This window comes from Scylla paramamosain, chromosome 18 (assembly GCF_035594125.1).
Source record: "Scylla paramamosain isolate STU-SP2022 chromosome 18, ASM3559412v1, whole genome shotgun sequence".
Taxonomy (NCBI): domain Eukaryota; kingdom Metazoa; phylum Arthropoda; class Malacostraca; order Decapoda; family Portunidae; genus Scylla; species Scylla paramamosain.
This window is the reverse complement of record NC_087168.1, coordinates 14,457,150-14,464,649: the sequence shown is the minus strand read 5'-3', so window position 1 is coordinate 14,464,649 and position 7,500 is coordinate 14,457,150. Positions and strand designations below refer to the sequence as shown.

The window sequence follows — 7,500 nt, the reverse complement described above, 5'->3', positions numbered from 1 at the left end:
CTACTGATGATAATGCTGCTGCTGCTGTTGTTGGTGGAGGTAGTGGTGGTGGTGGTATTGTTGCTGTTGTTGTTGTTCCTGTTGTTGTTGTTGTTGCTGCTGTTGTGTTGTTGTCGTTGTCGTTTTTGTTGTTGTTATTGTTGATGCTGGTGGTATAATTATTATTGTTGCTGATATTATTGTTGTTGGTGTTGTTGTTGTTATTAGCATTTTTGGTGGTATTATTGTTGTTGTTGCTGGTGTTGTTGTTGTTGCTGTTGTTTTTAGCGTTGTTGCTGTTATTATTGTTGCTGCTGATGTTATTATTCTTGTTGCTGGTGTTATTGTTGTCGTCATTGTTTTTATATTGCTGTTCGTAGTCAAACACCTTGAACACAACGGGAAATCAAGGCAGGAAGGAAGCAAACTACGTAAGGAGAACCGAGACGTGCATGTACAGGGGGCAGGCAAGACATTGATGTAGTGCAGGTGTGTTGTGTGCATACCTGTGTGAGTGTTTCCGAGTCCACAGTTCCGGCAGTGTTGGTGGCGCATGATTTACACACCTTTAGCATGTTTGTCTGTATGTGTGTCGGATTGTGGGGGGTATAGATCATTCGTGTTTGATGACAGTGGTGATGGTGGTGGTGACTTTCCTTTGATGAGTTTAATCGATACAGTGGTGGTGGTGATGGTAGTGGTGGTGGTGGTGATGGTGGTGGTGTTAGTGATGGTGGTGGTGTTAGTCAGTTCCCTCTTATTTTTCTTCCTAAGTCATGTTCATTATATTTTTTTTCCTTATCAAATTGTCATCGTGTCTTTTTTTCGTGAGTTCCAAGTAACCATAATGCTGTGACTTAAGAGAACTATTGTGTAATCTCTCTCTCTCTCTCTCTCTCTCTCTCTCTCTCTCTCTCTCTCTCTCTCTCTCTCTCTCGGTGGTAATGGTAGTGCTAATGTTTTATGCAGATTTCCTGAGAAAGAGAGAGAGAGAGAGAGAGAGAGAGAGAGAGAGAGAGAGAGAGAGAGAGAGAGAGAGAGAGAGAGAGACAGAGAGAGAGAGAGACAGAGACAGAGAGAGAGAGAGAGAAATAGGGCGGGAAATCAGTGTTATCTTCGTCTTCAAGTATGCAAAAAGTTTCAAGTGTTTGAGGGAATCACGGGACCGTCAAAAAGTAGCTGCTGTCTCTGCTTTCCCTTCGCCTCCTCTTTCATCGACGCTTTGCACCTTTGTGTCTCCGTTATCTTTGTGTTTTTGTCTAGCTGTAATGTTTTTATTAGGATTATTATTTTTTTTTTAAGAGTTAAGCTTATTTCATCTGTTAGTGAGTTTGGCGCTAAGCTGTTGACCTTTTTTTACTGTTTTCTTTGCCAATATTTCATTCACCATGTTTATAATTTCGTTCGGTAATTTCATTCAGTAATTTCACTTTTATAATTTCATTCACTAATTTCATTCAGTAAGTAATTCATTATCACTTCATTCAGTAATCATGTTTACGTACATTTCTCTATAGTACTAAAGCTGCAGCATTCTGATAAAGGCTGAGTGTGTAGTGCTTGTCATCATAGCCTGCCTGACCTTGACCTTCCTGTCGTGGCGCCGAAACCACTCCATCAATCTGAGGGTGCTGGGAAGTGGAGAGAGTGTTGGGGAAGTGGTAAGGGTATTGGGACAGTGTTGAAAGCATTGAGGAAGTGGTGAGAGTGTTAAGGAAGAGTTGGGGAGAGATGGAAAAGTGGTGAGACTATTAGGGGAGTGGTGAGAGTGTTGGGGATGTAGTAAGGGTATTGGAACAGTGTTGAGAGCATTGAGGAAGTGGTGAAAGTGTTAAGGAAGTGTTGGGGGAGTGATGGAGAAGTGGTTAGACTATTAGGGCAGTGGCGAGAGTGTTGGGGAAGTGATGAGTGTCGAAGAAGGGGTTAGAGTGTCGAAGAAGGTGGTGAGGGCGCTGGGGAAGTAGTGAGAGTGTTGGCGATCGTGATGAGAGTGTTTGGGAAGCGATGAGAGCATTGGGGAAGTGATGAGTGTTAGAGGGCGTCATGAGTGTGTTGGGGAGTGCTGGGGAAATGGTGGCAGTGTTGGGGAAGTGGTGAGTGTTGGTAAGTGGCGACAGGAGACTCATCTGTAATCAGGAACACTCATTACGGCTCGCCAGGGTGTCATGAGGTCTGGACCACAAGTTGTATCGGGTTTTTCTTTCTCCATCTTTTGTCACGTTGTGTTGCATTAGCCCTGTGTTTTCCTCGTGGCTGTAAATCTGTGTTCCCATTACAGTGGTCGTGGTGTGTCAGTGTGTGTTTAAACTTTGCAGTTCCACATGTTTGACTTTTATTCCGGGAAACATTACTTGATTGTGCAAGTGTGTAAGTTGAATGTATTTGTCCACTACTTTGTGTGTGTATTCTCCATTTCATTAAACATTACGTGATTGTGTTAAGTTAAAGGTGGCAATTGCCGTAATGTAGTGTTAAAAATCTGATGACTCCCACATTACTATTATTTATATCTATTCTTAATCTGATTATTAATAGGTTATTCTTTGAAGCTTGATGATAACAGATGACTTTATGAAGTTCGATAATAATAGATGATTTTATGAAGCTTGAAAATAATAGGAGATTTTACGAAGTCTGGAAATTGTCTCTAGTGCTGAAAGAGTTAAGGGGATGCATACTCCACTGCACTTAAGTTTACCTGAATCGAGGACTCCAATAAGAGAGACTGTCCAGCGCTCAGTGACAGTACTGGGGAGTGTAGTGAAGGTGGACAGGAATGGACGGGTATTCAACACACATGAGTAGAGAATGTTAGAAGTTTTTGTCTTGCAGAGGAATCAAATTAGCTAATGCTGATAATGAATTGATTTAATGACTAAGTGATAGATTGAATAAACAAACAATAATGAGTGAAGAGAAACGTTACTGCTCGCGACCTTTATAAATGATAATGAGTGAAGAAGGAAATGTTACAACTGACGAGCTTAATAGATAACAATAAACGAAGAGGAAAATTATACCACTCGCGAACGAAATAAATAATAATGAGTGAAGAGGAAAATGCTACTACTCCTGAACTTATAAACTTAATAAGCTTACTGAGCACGAGGAGGGAGACGGCACAGCATGTAACATCAAGATCATGGGGAAAGCTTAAGAAGAAACGACCAAGGCTAATGATGTCACTTCTCGCAAACTTAATAAATAATGAGTGAAAAGAGAAACATAACTACTTCAGGCACGTAAGATTATGAGGAAAACATGAATACTAATCGAGTAAGACTTAGGATGACAGTGTGAGGCCAATGTTTATGTAGTAGAGTGCCAACGCGGCATGCCAGGTAGTGTTACAGGCGGCGAGACATGGGTGAGGCTGTAGGGTGGGGAGGCGATGCTGACTCGGCCGTGATCCATCCCAGGGCACCGCGATGACCTCACAGTGGCGTCAGCGGCGGCCCTTCCCTGTAGGTTAGCGGGGCAGACCACACCATGTAGCCGCGGTGTGAAAGACGCCACCTCTCCGCCCCCACTGTGCTGTCTAAGTAAGTGTGACTGTGGATTACTTACTGTGCTGTTTAAATAAGGTTCATGCATATTTAGAAACACTGCTCTCTCTGCGACTATTTTCAGAAGCCACGGAGGTGATTAGTCGGATTCTCAAGAGTGTTTCTCATTTAATAATGTATAAACCTTGTTAATTTTTCAGTAGAACCATAAAAAAATCCTTAATAATCCGTGTAATTTCAACTATGGCCTCTTGAGTGTAGTGGAGGTGTGGCGCAGAAGTGTTTCAGAGTATGGATCCAAGTGTGACTGTAGAATATTACGAGTACTGAGTGTGTGAATTATGCTGTCTGTCTTTTTTTTTTTTTTTTTACGTTCTGGTCTAGAGCCATGGCAGGTTGAAATAAAACTCACTAAAGGTGCCACCCTCCAAATAGTGTAGTTAAAAGTTGTTAAAAATTTTCAGGATGTCTTGAAACATTTCCCCTTAAAACACTTCAAGTCAAAGGCAGGAGAAAGAACATAAGCAGGCAGGGAGTTCCAGAGTTTACCAGTCTGTCTGCCTGTTTTGTCAGTCCTTACCAGTTCCTGAGACATTACTGTAGTGCTTGCGTGCAGAGGACATATTTAAATTCTCTCTCTCTCTCTCTCTCTCTCTCTCTCTCTCTCTCTCTCTCTCTCTCTCTCTCTCTCTCTCTCTCTCTCTCTCTCTCTCTCTCTCTCTCTCTCTCTCTCTCTCTCTCTCTCTCTCTCTCTCTCTCTCTCTCTCTCTCTCTCTCGCCATACATGTAAGTTAATCATCTTGCATGTTTACTATTTATCACATTACGTAGGATACCTGGAAGAGCGTATTTTATGTGAATAATTTATAAAGGAATCTAAAGCAGGCACAAGTGAGTTATTGTAATGCCAGTTTATCTTAGCCTCAGCCGTGTTTTGTATCGTTAATCTACTGCTTGCCCTCAGCCGGATCAGAGCAATGCCTCGTCCTTGCCTCGTGGAGAAGTGTTGTGTAGGAGAGCTGTGTCACTGTGCAGCTGGAGAAAGAGAAAGAGAGAGAATTATCATGATAATCAAAATAGATTCCATTGTTATTCAAAACTGACCTCCAAACTGACTCTCATCCTTTCTTCCTCACCTAATTTTCCACACATTTCCCCAACTCCCTCCCTGACACAGACACGGCTAGCTACGACAAACCCCACACTTGACAACGCACCCATTTACCTCATCCCCCCCCCACACACACACAATAACCTTTCCTGCACCTAAACACACCTCAATCACTCGTCCTCTCTTCCCTCACACTGCACAATGCCTTTCCTCGTACACTCTCTTGATATACACTTAGAAGTCTCAAGGTTACAATGCGCCTTCCACTAACCCACGGAAAGCCTGGTGATGAATGAGAGGGTGGATGAATGAATACAATGGGGTAAAAAAAAAAAAAAAAGTGTTGGGACAATCGATGCGTGATTTGCAGGAGTTGTAAAGTGTTCAAGGTATCCGATAAGTAATGTAAAGGGCAATGATGGGTGCAATAGAGTTGAGTGAAATTGTAGAGAAAAAAGAACGTGTGTTTAGTTTTGTTTCCTTCTCTTCGTGGAAGTTTGGTCTTAAGTGAGGTTCCGGGACTGGTGGTTAATTTTATGTTATTATTCTCCTTTTTATGTATATATTTGCCTGGTTTTTATTTACTTTTTTTCTTTGTTTACGTCACGTTGGGAATAATGATAATAATGATAATAATAATAATAATAATGAACAACAACAAACGACGACGACGACGATGACGACGACGACAACAGCAACAACAACAGCAACAACAACAACAACAACAACAACAACAGTGGTGGTAATCTGCAGTGAACATAAGTTGTGTTGTCCACCGATTTGTTAGTTTCCTTATATTTCCTCCACGTTTTGAAGACTTGCTTGCTTGTAATGAATAATAATGAATCAGAAGGAAGCAAAAGGAACTGTGCGTTGGAAATATATGTAATGATAAGTACCTATTATAACTGGAAACGAAGCGACGTCAATGGTGATAATGATAGATGTCTGTCTGCCTGCTTGCCTGTCTTTCTTTCTTCTGTTCTCGTGGATTCTTGATACAAATTAATTCAGTATTTGTATGCAACTAAATATTGTTATTTTTTTTTTTTTTCTCTCTCTCTCTCTTTTCCTTAATGTTTTTTTTTTTCTTTCTTGATGTTTTCTTACTATGGATCCCATCTTATCAACTCGTATATTCCCTGCATACCAGACTGATGCAAGGAAGAGCTTGACACGTGAATGCAACTGTAAAAAAAAAAAAAAAAAAATCAAGAGAAATGTCTGTAAGGTTGATACTGTTAATGACACAACACTTAATAATCTATTCTTTATTGTCACACTAGCTAAGGCACTTCACATGATGACACACACACACACACACACACACACACACACACACACACACACACACACACACACACACACACACACACACACACTCATATCTTCTACCGTACGTCTGCATCACCTCCGTTTAGCTTCATAACACTCACAGACAAGGCCGAGAGGATCACCTTTTATTCACTTCCTGGGTCTGTAGCACCTTTAAATCTCTTATATTAGGGATCCAGTAATTTCTTTTAAGTATTCCCTCAGTTTTTTTACGTAAAACAATATCGTCCCCTTCACTTACAGTTTTGTTTGTGTATTTCTTGGAGGTTATATAAGAAGTGCATACCAGAATAATGATAATGTTAAGTTTTGTGGAATTTGTATCTGTATATTTATCAAGTTTTCGTTTATTCATTAATTTTGCGCAATGTTGAGTTCACTTGTTCTGCTCTGCTCGGCTTATGGGGGTTATATAAGTGTAAGCGAGAATAATGGCTAAATATTATGAAGTTTTATGGAATTTTAATCAGTATTTTTCGAGTTTGTTTATTCATTTCGCTCAGTTTTGAATCACTTGTTCTGGTTCCACGATGGATGTTTTAGAGGTTCAAATGGTCTTTGAGGCGCGGATGGTGTGTCCCAGGCCGCAGTGACACAGGCTGGATTCTTAGTGACGCCTGCAGAGGTTCATGGCTTCACGTCGCGCCCTGATGCTCTGCTGCTCCGCGAGGCATGTAAAGACAGGAATGACTGCCGCGTGTGGGAGGAAAATCAATGTGTCTTACCTTTATTTTATTTGACTTTCATCGCATCTTCTTCTTACTCTCATTCCATTTACATCTCGCCTTCATCACCCCTCTATCTTCATCTTACTTTGATTTTATCTTTGACTTTTATCTTATTTTCGTCTCACTCTCATTTTATATTTTTATCACCTTCATCACAGCATCTACACTTCCATTTTATCTTTATTTTACCTTTATTTCATCTTCGTATTACTCTCGTTTCACTTCCTTGTCATCTTGTCACATTTTCTTATCTTCATTTTCACTTCCCTTTTTTTGATCACACCTTCCACTCACTCCACTTTCTTCCACCTTCAGTACTGCTTCATCTTCATCGTCACTCATTTTCTCTACATCTCACCTTCGTCTCACCTGTATTTCCCTTCCCTCTCACCTTCGTTACACCATCTCGCTATATAGATTACTCTCCTTCCTCTCGTTCACTTAAATAACTAAGAATATAATCACTGCTTATTACAAGAAAACCGTTCAATCTTCATCTCAGTATTTTTTTTTTTTTTTCGCCTACCATTCATCCAAATAAATATAAGAATCATGACGGTTTGTTTATTTTACGTTTTCAGTTTGCATAGGTCTCAGTTTTCTTCTGTATAGTATTGTTCTTAGTATAATTTCACTTCATGTCCTTTCGTTTTTATTATTATATCTTTTTTTTTGTTCTGTTTTCGTTGAATGTTCACTTAGTTCCTCATTTTACTCATTAATTTTGATATCGACTTAGTTTTCAGTTGTTGTTTTTTTCTTTTATTCTTTTCACTTAAATTTGATCTTTTCTTATTTCTTAATTGCATTTTCACTTCTCTTATTTTTCTTTTTTTTTTCA

The 7,500-nt window shown here is 40.0% G+C and overlaps 2 protein-coding genes across 13 annotated transcripts in view; one reads left to right on the top strand and one right to left on the bottom strand.

Annotated features, from left to right (window-relative positions):
- LOC135109137 (E3 SUMO-protein ligase PIAS2-like) overlaps window positions 1-7,500 on the top strand; it is a 144,827-nt gene that overhangs the window by 49,445 nt on the left and 87,882 nt on the right. For 2 of the 11 annotated variants that reach the window (XM_064020244.1, XM_064020240.1), the window contains one exon: window positions 3,399-3,521. The exons of the other annotated variants lie outside the window; for them this stretch is intronic. The gene's annotated coding sequence lies outside the window, so the exon portion shown is untranslated. The remainder of the gene's footprint in view (window positions 1-3,398; window positions 3,522-7,500) is intronic. 11 annotated transcript variants of the gene reach the window in all.
- LOC135109142 (uncharacterized) overlaps window positions 7,018-7,500 on the bottom strand; it is a 51,395-nt gene continuing 50,912 nt past the window's right edge. For both annotated transcript variants that reach the window (XR_010272589.1, XM_064020270.1), the window contains one exon: window positions 7,018-7,500. This exon is cut by the window's right edge and continues 1,902 nt beyond it. The gene's annotated coding sequence lies outside the window, so the exon portion shown is untranslated.